Source organism: Pan troglodytes, chromosome 2, assembly GCF_028858775.2.
Source record: "Pan troglodytes isolate AG18354 chromosome 2, NHGRI_mPanTro3-v2.0_pri, whole genome shotgun sequence".
Taxonomy (NCBI): domain Eukaryota; kingdom Metazoa; phylum Chordata; class Mammalia; order Primates; family Hominidae; genus Pan; species Pan troglodytes.
This window is the reverse complement of record NC_086015.1, coordinates 102,374,367-102,391,747: the sequence shown is the minus strand read 5'-3', so window position 1 is coordinate 102,391,747 and position 17,381 is coordinate 102,374,367.

Genomic DNA, 17,381 nt, shown 5'->3' with positions numbered 1-17,381 from the left:
TCATTTCTACTTTTGTAATATGTAAAAAATTATCCTATTCTAATGAGTAAAGATATTAATTCACAAGGTAAAAATTATTTTATTCATTATGTGAAAGGATAATGGGTAACACTAATTCCTTGTATAAAGACTTTATATTTCTCTTCCTTGCATGTCTAATTACAATGGTGCCTTTTTATGCTTTCTTGAAAGATATACTTTTCTTCTGTAGGCACTGAACAACGTTCCATTACCAATACGGACATTTACCAATCCTTAATGATACAATAACATGGAAAATGCTTGAAATGTTCTTTGTCAATTAAGTTAACTTTTATAAACAGCTAATTAATTTCTAGATCATATCATTGAAAGCATTATTAAACATTACAAGCAGATCCAAAGAATGGAAAGAAAGAAATTTTTATATATTGCACAAATGACAGAATTAAGAAACTTTTATTATGATATAGCATGCATTTTAAAAAAGTTTATTTCTGTTGGGCTATGGAGAAACTACTTTGTAATTGAAATATATCGTTAAATACTTCGAAATTGTGTCTAATTATGGTATTCTAGTAAACTGAGACTTTTGTAATTAAGCCTTTAAGCAGGAGGCAGTGTCCACCTACACCTCTAGGTTAGATCTGACTGACAAGAGTGCCAATTCATATAAATGCATAGCAAATGCCAGATGAGAAGGAGCAAGAACTCAGAGATGTACGCAAATAAAGATGATTTTCCATCAGAGGGGAAACAATAACTACTTTACCAAGGTCAAAAGCCATATAACTTTTCTTAATGGTTTTCTGCTTTCTCCAACTGAAATCAGATAGGAACAAAGTACTAAGAAACTGAAAAACCAAACAGATGCCTTTTCTATGAAAGTATTAAATCGTTGTTAGGAGGATTAAATCATTGTTAGGAGGATTAAATCGTTGTTTTAAATTGTTGTTAGGAGGATAAAAGACTTCAGGAGTTTCGACCTCTAGTGGCGCTCTCAAAATTTGAAAACCATGTGAGAGTGGTACATAACCCAGTTTGAGTAGGATACTCAAAGCAAGCTAATCTTTCTAAGGATGAGAAAAACAAAACTATATTAAAAAGTATTTAACAATAATTCAGTGTTAGTAAATACAGAATCAAATGGGTTTTTGTTTTAAGCTTATTAAACCCTTGTTCTAAAATGATACGTAATTTGTTTCGAGTATATACACTTACTCAGTTCAAAGAGATAACTACTTTCAGGAGATTTGGAAATAAAACAGATGTGTTGATCCTTTATTAAGCACACCTATGGAAAACAAAGGTGTTATAACCAGAAGCCCAGGTGGAGATAACGTCTCCAATAGCAGCAAAATCCATAGAAGACAAACCTCTAGATTACTGGACTAACAAGCCCAAAACTTTCAAGAATTAGCACACATTACAGGGAATAGCAATTAGCAATGATTAGTTGAGTTAAACTTTTCATATCCAACAAGGAAAAATGTGATTATTCCTGGTCTCACATAAGATAAAGAGTAGAGGGTGGAGCCAAGATGGCCGAATAGGAACAGCTCCAGTCTGCAGCTCCCGGAGTGAGCGACACAGAAGGCAGGTGATTTCTGCATTTCCAACTGAGGTACTGGGTTCATCTCACTGGGGAGTGTTGGAAAGTGGGTGCAGGACAGTGGGTGCAGTGCACAGAGAGTGAGCCAAAGCAGGGCAAGGCATTGCCTCACCCGGGAAGTGCAAGGGGTCAGGGAATTCCCTTTCCTAGTCAAAGAAAGGGGTGACAGATGGCACCTGGAAAGTTGGGTCACTCCCACCCTAATAGTGTGCTTTTCCAATGGTCTTAGAGAACGGCACACCAGGAGATTATATCCCGCGCATGGCTTGGAGGGTCCTGTGCCCACGGAGCCTCGCTCATTGCTAGCACAGCAGTCTGAGATCAAACTGCAAGGTGGCAGCGAGGCTGGGGGAGGGGTGCCCACCATTGCCAAGGCTTGAGTAGGTAAACAAAGCTGCTCAGGAAGCTCGAACTGGGTGGAGCCCACTGCAGCTCAAGGAGGCCTGCCTGCCTCTGTAGACTCCACCTGTAGGGGCAGGGCATAGCCAAACAAAAGGCAGTAGAATCCTCTGCAGACTTAAATGTCCCTGTCTGACAGCTTTGAAGAGAGTAGTGGTTCTCCCCGCACGCAGCTGGAGATCTGAGAATGGACAGACTGCCTCCTCAAGTGTGTCCCTGACCCCCGTGTAGCCTAACTGGGAGGCACCCCCCAGTAGGGACAGACTGACACCTCACACAGCTGGGTACTCCTCTGAGACAAAATTTCCAGAGGAACGATCAGGCAGCAACATTTGCTGTTCACCAATATCCACTGTTCTGTAGCCTCCGCTGCTGATACCCATACAAACAGGGTCTGGAGTGGACCTCCAGCAAACTCCAACAGACTGCAGCTGAGGGTCCTGACTGTTAGAAGAAAAACTAATGAACAGAAAGGACATCCACACCAAAACCCCATCTGTACATCACCATCATCAACAATGATAGACTGGTTTAAGAAAATGTGGCACATATACACCATGGAATACTATGCAGCCATAAAAAATGATGAGTTTATGTCCTTTGTAGGGACATGGATGAAGCTGGAAACCATCATTCTCAGCAAACTATCGCAAGGACAAAAAACCAAACACTGCATGTTCTCACTCATAGGTGGGAATTGAACAATGAGAACACATGGACACAGGAAGGGAAACATCACACATTGGGGCCTGTTGTGGGGTGGGGGAGGGGGGAGGGATAGCATTAGGAGATATACCTAATGTTAAATGACAAGTTAATGGGTGCAACACACCAACATGGCACATGTATACGTATGTAACAAACCTGCACGTTGTGCACATGTACCCTAAAAAAGTATAATTAAAAAAAAAAAAAGATAAAGAGTAGATGTGCCCCTGTCTGTAACAAATTGGAGTTTCTCAGCCCAAGGCCAAGTATTTACAACAGTGGTTCTTAACTCTGGTTGTGTATTATTAATAAAATCATCTTGGAGCATTAAAAAATATGGCCTGGAGCAGTGGCTGATCCCTATAATCCCAGCACTTTCTGAGGCCGAGGGAGGCGAATCACTTGAGGTCAGGAGTTCAAGAGCAGCCTGGCCAACATGGCAAAACTCTATCTCTATTAAAAACACAAAAATTAGCTGGGCCTAGTGGCGTACACCTGTAATCACAGCTACTCAGGACGCTGAGGCACAAGAATTGCTTGAACCTAGGAGGTGGAGATTGCAGTGAGCTGAGATTGCACCACTGCACTCCAGCCTGGACAACAGAGTGAGACTTGGTCTCAAAAAGGAAAAGAAAAAAAAAAAGAAAAAGAAAGAAAGAAGGAAGGGAGGGAGGGAAGGAAGGAAGGAAGGAAGGAAAATGCCTGAGCCCCACCCTCACAGATTTGATTTAATTTGCCTTAGGTGGACCCCTGTCACCCATATATTTAAACCTCCCTCACCGCCAAGTGATTCTAATGTGAAGCTGGGGTTGCAAACTGCTGTATCATTGCAAAGGCGATTGAAGAGAAAGATGTTCTTGCCCTTCAGCTTTAAAGTAGCCCTAAGATCTCTAAAAATTTGATGAAGAGAGTAGAAAAAACAAAAACTGCAATTTAAAAGCATTGCACTGTACACTCATTGCAAATGGTGCAGTCTTGAATTGGAGTAGATCTTCCTTCTGGGGAAACCAACTCAAAGGGCCTCTCATATAAAGGTAAAGCAAAGACTCCCTGGTAAAATAGAGGTGTGTGGAAAGACCAGGACTCCAATATTTTAAAAACTGCTTTGTCACAGACAGTGTTGCATTTGGAGTAAATTTTGGTATGTAGTGGGGAGAGGGATGGGTTAGAGTTGAAGGAGAGAGGGATGAGGAGTAGGTGGTATGGCACTTATGACCCTCTGGCTCCTTGAAATGGATATGAGCCTCCATGGTTAGAGTGATGAAGCCCAAAATCCAAATTTTTCACAGGAGGTTCTGTAGAATTCAGGCCCTGTGGAAAACTGGTAGGCAGGGAATTGGTGACTCTGTCTGCCTCTCAATGGAACCTAGCTTTGACTCAGGGCTGGCAACCAGGAGAGTATCTGGAAATAGCACCACTGTCATCCCCATAGGAGTTCTGATCATGAGCACTCTCAGCTGAGCCAGTCACAATGCTTCTCTGTGGATTTTATAGATGTGAGACATGGGCCAGTAGAAGCCAGCAGGAGAAAAACAATAATATGCCACTTTTAACTGAGACATAACCGTTGGGGAACTTCACAAATAATTGGAGTATACTTGGGGTTATGTGATCCTATTATCAAAGCAGTGATTAAAAGTTAATGTAACTTCTTTTTTAGTCACAGAGAAGACCAGGACATAGAGGTTCTACATATAAAGCACAAGGAAAAACATTCAGCAAGAGGCTTATCTCAGGGACCTACAAGGTTCTTACCACTATAACTAACAACAGAAATAACAGAAATGCAGGATATGGTTTGAAAGATGATCTAAGTGACGGCAGGGCTGAACTTTTTTCTCTCATTTATTAAACAAGTATCTCTACCTTCTGTTTTCACTTTATGTGTATCCCTCCCAAAGCCACCCACTCACTTGAAAATAAACTTTTCAGGTGGAAGGTGAGTGCCATTTGGCCAAACATATATACAGGTTGAGCATTCCAAATTCAAAACCCCAAAATCTTAAATGCTTAAAAATCTGAAACTTTGCGAGTGTCAATGTGACACCACAAGTGGAAAATTCCACATCTAATCTCATGCGATGGGTCGCAGTCAAAATGCAGGCGCACAATGAAGTTATTCAGCATCCCCAAAAGAAAAAAGACCTTTTTATCTTCCTTCTGCTGTATTTTGGCACAGGCCCAGAGTCCCACACACAAGCACACCCACAAGAGGTAATAAAATGGCACATGTGCAGGCAGGATGCACCGATGGCAGGTTCCCCACAATGTCCCACATGAAGCCAATAACTATGTACGTTACTCACTATAATTGTATGTTTGCTTGTTTTCTTTTTTGCTTATTCTCTGTGATGTAAGACCTAAGGAAACAGAAGGATACACTGTGGAAGTTCTATGCTGAAAGTGATGAACAAAAGTTAATGAAAAATAGAAAAACACTACCTAATGTTAAAAATAAAGATCTCAGTCAAGTATTGAGAGACCAGATCTTTCAGTGTTGCAGTGAACACATGCCACTTAATGATATGCTGACGATGAAAAGAGCAAAGATTTATCATGATGAACTGAAAATTGAAGGGAACTTTGAATATTCGACAGGAAGGTTGCAGAAATGTAAGAAGAGACACAATATCAAATGTTTAAAGATTTGTAGTGATAAAGCATCTGCTGATCAAGAAGCAACAAATTCCATTGACAGGTTTGCCAAGGTTATCACTGATGAAAATCTGATGCCAGGGTAAATATAGAATGCTGATGAAACATCACTGTTTTGGTGTTATTGCCCCAGATAGACACTGACTACAGCTGATGAGAAAGCCTGTGCAGGAATTAAGGATGCCAAAGACATGATAACTGTGCTGGGCTGTGCTAACACAGCAGACACGCGTAAGTATAAACTTGCTGTGATAGCCAAAAACCTGTGTCCACACTGTTTTCAAGGAGTTAATTTCTTAGCAGTCCATTACTATGCTATCAAAAAGGCATGGATCAACAGGGACATCTTTTCTGATTGGTGTCACAAATATTTTGTACCAGAAGCTTGTGTTCATTGTAGTGAAATGGAACTGGATGATGACTGCAAGATTTTGTTATTCTTTGACAACAGTTCTGCTCAACCTTCAGCGAAATTCTCATCAAAAATATATTTTATTCCATGTACTTTGCCCCAAATGTGATTTTATTAATTCAGCCATGTGACCAGGGTATCTTTAGATGAATGAAGAATAAATGTAGCATTTATTCTTTCTTGAGTAGCATGCTAGCAGCAGTAAACGGAGGGTGTGGAATGTTTTCAAAAGACATTTTGCATAAAATATGCTGTATAAGCTGTTGCCAATACTTGCTATATAGTTGACTAAAGACAATTTGTGCATGCCTGGGACAATCTCTGGCTTGCAACTATGTCCAGTGATGATGATGAATAAGGTGGTGACTTTCAAGGATTCCATATGTCAAGTGAGAAAAAAATGGTGTCTGAGCTCCTTGCTTATGCAAAACTATACCTTCCATCAGTAAACTGGAAGAAGTAGATATTGAATAAATTTGTAACATTGATAACGAGGCTCCAATTGTTTATTTATTGACCAAAGGTGTAATAGCTAAAGTGGTTCTGAATTAAGGCAATCATAATACTGATGATGAAAATGATAACACTGTAGAAAACATGCCTATAGGTGACACGATAGCAATGAAGCATAAGCCTTGCTTTACTGTTAAGTACTTATGTGTGAATAAGCACAATAAAAGGATTGCTTATCAGTAGCATATAAATTCAGAGTCGAGAATGAGGGTGAAACCAAACAACCACAGATTGTCCACATGGGTACCTTATATAGTGACACTTTTGCTTTCTGATGTTCGATGTACACAAACTTTGTTTCAAAATTATTTAAAATATTGTATAAAATTACTTTCAGCTTAAGCATATAATGTGTATATGAAACATAAATACATTTCATCTTTATACTTGGGTTTCACCTCCAGATACCCTCAAAAAATCCAAAATCCAAAACACTTCAAGTGCCAGTCATTTCAGATAAGAGATATTCAACTAGCTTCACTCCCTGCCATAAATGCCAAATAAGTTATCACGTTTCTTTTTCGTACACACACAAACACACACAAAGTATAGTCATTGCCCCTCCCCCAAAGACCTTATAATCTACTTGTAAAGAACTTGTCTAAGTCATCTATATAGTGAACTAAACTTCATGTGAATTATAATAAAACATTCATCTGGGTTATCTCTGACTTGCTTATACAGTGAAGGTTTGGGAATATGAATATGTGTGGCCCAAGAAAGATGAATATAATCCAGAGATAATGGGGTCAACTGATATTGATAGGCACATTGTTTATAAGGTTATAACAAAGGTGGGATCAATATCATAACTGCACGTTTTAAAATATAGGTTTTATTATTTTTCAGGTATGATATGGCCTCAGGAAATGGCTGTCACTGAAAAGACAGTTTGTTACTGTATTAGGGTTCTCTAGAGGGACAGAACTAATAGGATAGATGAATATATAAAGGGGAGCTTATTAAGGAGTCTTGACTCACATGATCACAAGATGAAGTCCCACAATAGGCCGTCTGCAAGCTGAGGAGCAAGGAAGCCAGTCCAAGTCCCAAAACCTCAAAAGTAGGAAAGCTGATGGTGCAGCTTTCAGTCTGTGGTCGAAGGTTCAAGTGCCCAAAAGCTGAAGAACTTGGAGTCTGATGTTTGAGGGCAGGAAGCCTCCAGCACGGGAGAAAGATGTAGCCCAGAAGACTAAGCCAGTCTAGTCTTTGCATGTTCCTCTGCCTGCTTTTATCCTAGCTGTGCTGGCATCTAGAATGGTGCCCACTCAGATTGAGGGTGGGTCTGCCTCTCCCAGTCCACTGACTCAAATGTTAACCTCCTTTGGCAACACCTCACAGACACACTCAGGAACAATACTTTGCATCCTTCAATCCAATCAAGTTGACCCTCAATATTAACCATCACATTTACTCACAGATCCCAAGAGAAGAAGGCATGCCACACCATGTGGGGGCAACACAGGGAAGCACAGTGTCAGTCAGGAGGCAGAGGAGCAAGAGGAAAATGTGGGCAAGAACATTTATTGTGGTTTCTGTGGGAAAAAACAGGTGAGCTGGGGTAAACAGATTTAGGATTGGCTAGTTTGAATGATTTCAGAAGGGTCTGGTGCAGATCAGCTGTCTGCTACCTGACCCTTGGGTGATTAGGGCAGGTGGATAGTGGCCTGAAGTGTGAAAGCCCCTATAAGGGAGATGGTAAGGTTTGGACTATGGATTCCCCAACCCATATTGGGCAGTTATGCATATGAAAGGCATGCTGGAAGAAGAGTTTTTTTGCTATCTCCAGGAATTAGCTAGCCCTGGGAGGAACAACCACTCCAGGGTCAGCAAGTCTCCAGGGTGTCAAAGCATCAGAAAATAAAAGGCACAGTTGATACACTGCATTAGCCTATTCCAAATTGGTAGTAATTTCTGAGCTGAACATAGGTTTAGATTTGGATTATGACTCCAGAGCCCAGGTGAGGCAATAAGACCTGGAAAACTAACTTGAAGTCTAAACACAGCAGGTTCTCAGTTACAGGTTTGCTGAGGGACTCAGCACACATCAATGTTATTTTTAAAGGTGAAAATGAACAGGAGCTGGAATAATAGAAAGGTAACATGGAAAGATGATGAAATAACCCTCCCATCATGCTTGGCATCAGTCAGACGATTGTTAAAGTGTTTCTGCCTGGTTTACAGCTCTACTGCCCCCATCCTCAACCCAGAGGGAGATGGAAAAATCTTTCAACTGCTAAAGAGCAACCAAAGACAGGGTGGGAAAACTGATCTACCATCATCTGTATTCATGGGAAAGATAGTTTACAAACCTGTTGTCATTTTATAATACAGTTAAAACTACATTTTTGTTTGAGAACATCTGAAGTGGTCAAGCAAATATTCACAGACCTCCATTCTTCCTTTCTTTGCTGAGATCAAACTCCCTTTTCCTCACACCCATTGTGTTCACCTAAAGGTCTGGAAAAGTCAATTTGAGAATGTGTATTTCCTCATTGTGACTACATCAAGTAAAAATCTGTTCACCGATAACTGAAAATTTGCTCACTCTCTCTGAAATATTTCTTGCAGCAGTTCACAATTTAAACTTTAGAACACAAACCTGGGGCAATTTGTTGAATAATAGTCACCTCCTTTTAACATATCTTACCCTCTTGCTTCTTCCCCTGGTCCCAGTGTACTTATAGTCCCCTTCACATGGTCTGGCTGGGTCAGGGCCTTCCTTGCTTTCGTGACCACTCCATCGATGCACAGAGCTGCTCTTGCCTCCCTGCTGCTAACGTTAAAGTCTTGAAGTTGCCAACCTATATCGAGTCATCTGAGAGAGGACAATGTGTTTTCTGTAAGATAAGCAATATGGTGGATGCACAGGCAGATTCACACTCTGAGTCCACATGCCACATAACACTGACACCAATACTCCCCTGCATTTTTCTGGGAAAGTGATATCTATTTTAAAAAATGAATTAATTAAACAGTTAAATAACTTTTGTGTGTCAAATCTCATTTTAGGACTTTTAGGGTATAATAAGAGGCACAGAATCTGATCAGCCTTCAATGAATTTGCTATTTAACTTTAGAAACAACCAATTTATACCCATGAAAATTTAATATATGAGTTATATATCAGTACAAAACAAGCCCCCAAGGCAGTTTTGAATTAATTGCCAATTAAGAAGAGTAGGTAACATTTGTGGGCACAGTGGCTTGGGAAGATGCCATGAAAGAGGCAGGATATGTGTGAGTCTTTTAAAAATGGGTAGGATTTAAAGAAGAAAAGCCAGACTGGGGGTATGGAGGAAAGACAGAGAACAAGGCATGATAACAATAAGCCCAGGCAAAGAAGAAGATTCTGATCCTGACTGTTTGTCAGGTTTCAGGATGAAAGCGGGAGAAAGAGGATAGAGAGTAACATTATAAAAGTGGCAGTTTGGGAAGATTTATTTCAAGATACTAAAATCTCTAGGTCTCCCTGTTAGATCCAAGTGCCCACTATTCCTTGTAAGATGCTCAGAGCTAATCCACCATGGACCACACCCCCAGCCTTCCCTCCCTTCTTATTTGCCAAAGGAAGAGAATCCACAGACATCTAAACTGTCATCCCTCAAACAATCTGAACCTCTTTACCCTCTAACTCTGACTATAGCCCTTTTCCCTGCCTTCAGCAGTATCCTCCAGAGTTTCAATGAAGAGAAAACTCCCTCAAATCCTCAGCCTTTTGAACATATGTTGCCTCTCTTCCCTTATCTCCTCTAAGAATGCATCCTCTGCAATCCTCTCCAGTGGAGGCTGTAGTTTCTGCTACACTCCCACCTCCCCTCCTTTTGAATTTCAAGGTTAGGAGGGATAACTGGTGTTATCCTACAACGGTCTTCCATTACTCAAAATTGACCCCTAATTAAAATATATAGATAGACAATGCATATATACACACATACCTTGCTTCTGAGGCTTATGCAATCAGCCAATTAGCTGTAACCCTCAACATTCATCATTGCTGTCATCAACAAACCTGCCAGGCCCTACCCTCATTCACCAAAGATATTGTTGTTGGCTCATTCTTCCCCTTTATCCCAATTCTTGCCATTACCCTGGTTGAATTCAATATCTTGTCATTTTCTTGCAAAAATCATTCAGTGTTTCCCACTGCTCTTGGTTCTGAGCATGGTCTACAATTCCCAGCAGGATAGTAACCAATCGTGGCAGTAACCAATCTCTTAGCAGATTCCATGTATTAGTTCATATTGGCCTTCTTTAGGTTCTTGGAAGACCCCAGGTTCATTCCCAGTCTCAGGATCTTGCAGGTACTGGGCTCCCTTCCAAGAACACTGAGATCCATCCTAGCTCCCAAAGCCTCCTACCCCCTTCCTTCCACAACCCTAATGCTGAGGAAGTCCAATTCATCCTTCAGCTCTCTATTCAAATGGCCTATTCACAGGTTGAATGTTTCCATGCTAAACTCAGCCCCAACCTACCTAGACAAAACAGTGATTCCCAGCTGAGGGACAATTTGGCACCCCAAGAAATTTTTGTTTGTCACAACTGATGAGTGCTCTGAAGAGTACTTCTAGCATGTAGAAAGCAAAGGCCAGAGTGCTACTAGTCATCTATGAACAATGTTCACAGCACAGTCCCCACAACATAGAACTATCCAGTACAAAATGTCAATAGTGCTAAGGTGAGAAATCCCACATGAGATCAGAGGTGCACCCTGTACATTCTGTTGCAGTGCTCATCACATTTATAGTATTATTCATTTAATGTCTGTCTTTCATGACTATCTTGATCACCATGAAATCATAACTACATAGCATTTGGAACACTCTGGTGACCAATACCCATTTATGCACAAGAGAGAGACAAGAAAAATTGACAAGAAAAGAAGTCGGGTAGGAAAATATCAGTTAGGAAAGCTTCAATAATTCAATAATGAGGAAAGTTTGGACTAGAATGTTGTAAGTGAAAATGGTGAGAGTGCGGGGCATGGTGGCTCATGCCTGTAATCCTAGCACTTTGGGAGGCTAAGGTGGGAGGATTAATTGAGGCCAAGAGTTCAACACAGTCTGGGCAACATAATGAAACACATCCCTACAAAAAAAATAAAAGAACTATGGAATAAAGATGGCCGAATAGGAACAGCTCCAGTCTACAGCTCCCAGTGTGAGTGACGCAGAAGACGGGTGATTTCTGCATTTCCATCTGAGGTACTGGGTTCATCTCACTAGGGAGTGCCAGACAGTGGGTGCAGGACAGGGGGTGCAGTGCACTGTGCATGAGCCAAAGCAGGGCAAGGCATTGCCTCACTGGGGAAGCGCAAGGGGTCAGGGAGTTCCCTTTCCTAGTCAAAGAAAGGGGTGACAGAAGGCACCTGGAAAATAGGGTCACTCCCACCCTAATACTGCGCTTTTCCGATGGGCTTAAAAAACGGCACACCAGGAGATTATATCCCACACCTGGCTCAGAGGGTCCTAAGCCCACGGAGTCTCGCTGATTGCTAGCACAGCAGTCGGAGATCAAACTGCAAGGTGGCAGCGAGGCTGGGGGAGGGGTGCCCACCATTGCCCAGGCTTGCTTAGGTAAACAAAGCAGCCAGGAAACTTGAACAGGGTGGAGCCCACCACAGCTCAGGGAGGCCTGCCCACATCTGTAGGCTCCACCTCTGGGGGCAGGGCACAGACAAACAAAAAGACAGCAGTAACCTCTGCAGACCTAAATGTCCCTGTCTGACAGCTTTGAAGACAGCAGTGGCTCTCCCAGCATGCGGCTGGAGATCTGAGAACGGGCATACTGACTCCTCAAGTGGGTCCCTGACCCCTGACCCCCCAGCAGCCCAACTGGGAGACACCCCCCAGTAGGGGCAGACTGACACCTCACACGGCTGGGTACTCCTCCGAGACAAAACTTCCAGAGGAATGATCAGACAGTAGCATTCGCAGTTCATGAAAATCTGCTGTTCTGCAGCCACCACTGCTGGTACCAAGGCAAACAGGGTCTGGAGTGGACCTCTAGCAAACTCCAACAGACCTGCAGCTGAGGGTCCTGTCTGTTAGAAGGAAAACTAACAACAGAAAGGACATCCACACCAAAAACTCATCTGTACATCACCATCATCAAAGACCAAAAGTAGATAAAATCACAAAGATGGGAAAAAAACAGAGCAGAAAAACCAGAAACTCTAAAAACCAGAGCGCCTCTCCTCCTCCAAAGGAACGCAGTTCCTCACCAGCAACAGAACAAAGCTGGACAGAGAATGACTTTGACGAGTTGAGAGAAGAAAGCTTCAGACGATCAAATTACCGCGAGCTACTGGAGGAAATTCAAATCAAAGGAAAAGAAGTTAAAAACTTTGAAAAAAATTTAGACGAATTTATAACTGGAATAACTAATACAGAGAAGTGCTGAAAGGAGCTGATGGAGCTGAAAGCCAAGGCTCGAGAACTACGTGAAGAATGCAGAAGCCTCAGGAGCCGACGTGATCAACTGGAAGAAAGGGTATCAGTGATGCAAGATGAAATGAATGAAATGAAGAGAAAAGGGAGGTTTAGAGAAAAAAAAATAAAAAGAAATGACAAAGCCTCCAAGAAATATGGGACTATGTGAAAACACCAAATCTATGTCTGCTTGGTGTACCTGAAAGTGACGGGGAGAATGGATCCAAGTTGGAAAACATGCTGCAGGATATTATCCAGGAGAACTTCCCCAATCTAGCAAGGCAGACCAACGTTCAGATTCAGGAAATACAGAGAACGCCACAAAGATACTCCTCAAGAAGAGCAACTCCAAGACCCATAATTGTCAGATACACCAAAGTTGAAATGAAGGAAAAAATGTTAAGGGCAGCCACAGAGAAAGGTCGGGTTACCCACAAAGTGAAGCCCATCAGACTAACAGCAGATCTCTTGGCAGAAACTCTACAAGCCAGACGAGAGTGGGGGCCAATATTCAACATTCTTAAAGAAAAGAATTTTCAACCCAGAATTTCATATCCAGCCAAACTAAGCTTCATAAGTGAAGGAGAAATAAAATCCTTTACAGACAAGCAAATGCTGAGAGATTTTGTCACCACCAGGCCTGCCCTAAAAGAGCTCCTGAAGGAAGCACTAAACATGGAAAGGAACAACCAGTAACAGCCACTGCAAAAACATGCCAAATTGTAAAGACCATCAAGGCTAGGAAGAAACTGCATCAACTAACGAGCAAAATAACCAGCTAACATCATAATGACAGGATCGAATTCACACATAACAATATTAACTTTAAATGTAAATGGACTAAATGCTCCAATTAAAAGACACAGACTGGCAAATTGGATAAAGAGTCAAGAACAATCAGTGTGCTGTATTCAGGAAACCCATCTCACATGCAGAGACAAACATAGGCTCAAAATAAAGGGATGGAAGAAGATCTACCAAGCAAATGGAAAACAAAAAAAGGCAGGGGTTGCAATCCTAGTCTCTGATAAAACAGACTTTAAACCAACAAAGATCAAAAGAGACAAAGAAGGCCATTACATAATGGTAAAGGGATCAATTCAACAAGATGAGCTAACTATCCTAAATATATATGCACCCAATACAGGAGCACCCAGATTCATAAAGCAAGTCCTGAGTGACCTACAAAGAGACTTAGACTCCCACACATTAATAATGGGAGACTTTAACACCCCACTGTCAACATTAAACAGATCAACAAGACAGAAAGTTAACAAGGATACCCAGGAATTGAACTCAGCTCTGCACCATGCGGACCTAATAGACATCTACAGACCTCTCCACCTCAAATCAACAGAATATACATTTTTTTCAGCACCACACCACACCTATTCCAAAATTGACCACATACTTGGAAGTAAAGCTCTCCTCAGCAAATGTAAAAGAATAGAAATTATAACAAACTTTCTCTCAGAGCAAAGTGCAATCAAACTAGAACTCAGGATTAAGAAACTCACTCAAAACCATTCAACTACATGGAAGCTGAACAACCTGCTCCTGAATGACTACTGGGTACATAACAAAATGAAGGCAGAAATAAAGACGTTCTTTGAAACCAACGAGAACAAAGACACAACATACCAGAATCTCTGGGACACATTCAAAGCAGTCTGTAGAGGGAAATTTATACCACTAAATGCCCACAAGAGAAAGCAGGAAAGGTCCAAAATTGACACCCTAACATCACAATTAAAACAACTAGAAAAGCAAGAGCAAACACATTCAAAAGCTTTCAGAAGGCAAGAAATAACTAAAATCAGAGCAGAACTGAAGGAAATAGAGACACAAAAAACCCTTCAAAACATTAATGAATCTAGGAGCTGGTTTTATGAAAGGATCAACAAAATTGATAGACTGCTAGCAAGACTAATAAAGAAGAAAAGAGAGAAGAATCAAATAGACAAAATAAAAAATGATAAAGGGGATATCACCACTGATCCCACAGAAGTACGAACTACCATCAGAGAATACTACAAACACCTCTACCCAAATAAACTAGAAAATCTAGAAGAAATGGATAAATTCCTCGACACATACACCCTCCGAAGACTAAACCAGGAAGAAGTTGAATCTCTGAATAGACCAATAACAGGATCTGAAATTGTGGCAGTAATCAATACCTTAGCAAACAAAAAAAGTCCAGGACCAGAGGGACTCACAGCCGAATTCTACCAGAGGCAGAAGGAGGAACTGGTACCATTCCTTCTGAAACTATTCCAATCAATAGAAAAAGAGGGAATCCTCCCTAACTCATTTTATGAGGCCAGCATCATCCTGATACCAAAGCCTGGCACAAACACAACCAAAAAAGAGAATTTTAGACCAATATCCTTGATGAACATCGATGCAAAAATCCTCAGTAAAATACTGGCAAACCGAATCCAGCAGCACATCAAAAAGCTTATCCACCATGATCAAGTGGGCTTCATCCCTGGGATGCAAGGCTGGTTCAATATATGCAAATCAATAAATGTAATCCAGCATATAAACAGAACCAAAGACAAAAACCACATGATTATCTCAATAGATGCAGAAAAGGCCTTTGACAAAATTCAACAACACTTCATGCTAAAAACTCTCAATAAATTAGGGATTGATGGGACATAACTCAAAATAATAAGAGCTATCTATGACAAACCCACAGCCAATATCATACTGAATGCGCAAAAACTGGAAGCATTCCCTTTGAAAACAGGCACAAGACAGGGATGCCCTCTCTTACCACTCCTATTCAACATACTGTTGGAAGTTCTGGTCAGGGCAATTGGGCAGGAGAAGGAACTACAGGGTATTCAATTAGGAAAAGAGGAAGTCAAATTGTCCCTGTTTGCAGACGACATGATTGTATATCTAGAAAACCCCATCATCTCAGCCCAAAATCTCCTTAAGCTGATAAGCAACTTCAGCAAAGTCTCAGGATACAAAATCAATGTACAAAAATCACAAGCATTCTTATACACAAATAACAGACCAACAGAGAGCCAAATCATGAGTGAACTCCCATTCACAATTGCTTCAAAGAGAATAAAATACCTAGGAATCCAACTTACAAGGGATGTGAAGGACCTCTTCAAGGAGAACTTCAAACCACTGCTCAATGAAATAAAAGAGGATACAAACAAATGGAAGAACATTCCATGCTCATGGGCAGGAAGAATCAATATTGTGAAAATGGCCATACTGCCCAAGGTAATTTATAGATTCAATACCATCCCCACCAAGTTACCAATAACTTTCTTCCCAGAGTTGGAAAAAACTACTTTAAAGTTCATATGAAACCAAAAAAGAGCCCGCATCACCAAGTCAAGCCTAAGCCAAAAGAACAAAGCTGGAGGCATATGCTACCTGACTTCAAACTATACTACAAGGCTACAGTAACCAAAACAGCATGGTACTGGGACCAAAACAGAGATATAGATCAATGGTATGGAACAGAGCCCTCAGAAATAATGCCACATATCTACAACTACCTGATCTTTGACAAACCTGAGAAAAACAAGCAATGGGGAAAGGATTCCCTATTTAATAAATGGTGCTGGGAAAACTGGCTAGCCATATGTAGAAAGCTGAAACTGGATCCCTTCCTTACATTTTATACAAAAATTAATTCAAGATGAATTAAAGACTTAAATGTTAGACCAAAACCATAAAAACCCTAGAAGAAAACCTAGGCATTACCATTCAGGACATACGCATGGGCAAGGACTTCATGTCTAAAACACCAAAAGCTATGGCAACAAAAGCCAAAATTGACAAATGGGATCTAATTAAACTAATGAGCTTCTGCACAGCAAAAGAAACTACCATCAGAGTGAACAGGCAACCTACAAATTGGGAGAAAATTTTCGTAACCTACTCATCTGACAAAGGGCTAATATCCAGAATCTACAATGAACTCAAACAAATTTACAAGAAAAAAACAAACAACCCCATCCAAAATTGGGGGAAGGACATGAACAGACACTTCTCAAAAGAAGACATTTATGCAGGCAAAAAGCATATGAAAAAATGCTCACCATCACTGGCCATCAGAGAAATGCAAATCAAAACCACAATGAGATACCATCTCACACCAGTTAGAATGGCAATCATTAAAAAGTCAGGAAACAACAGGTGCTGGAGAGGATGTGGAGAAATAGGAACACTTTTACACTGTTGGTGAGACTGTAAAGTAGTTCAACCATTGTGGAAATCAGTGCAGCGATTCCTCAGGGATGTAGAACTAGAAATACCACTTGACCCAGCCATCTCATTACTGGGTATATACCCAAAGGACTATAAATCATGCTGCTATAAAGACACATGCACACGTATGTTTATTGTGGCACTATTCACAATAGCAAAGACTTGGAACCATCCCAAATGTCCAACAATGATAGACTGGATTAAGACAATGTGGCACATATACACCATGGAATACTATGCAGCCATAAAAAAGGATGAGTTCCTGTCCTTTGTAGGGACATGGATGAAACTGGAAATCATCATTCTCAGTAAACTATCGCAAGAACAAAAAACCAAACACCGCATATTCTCACTCATAGGTGGGAATTGAACAATGAAAACACATGGACACAGGAAGGGGAACATCACACTCTGGGGACTGTTGTGG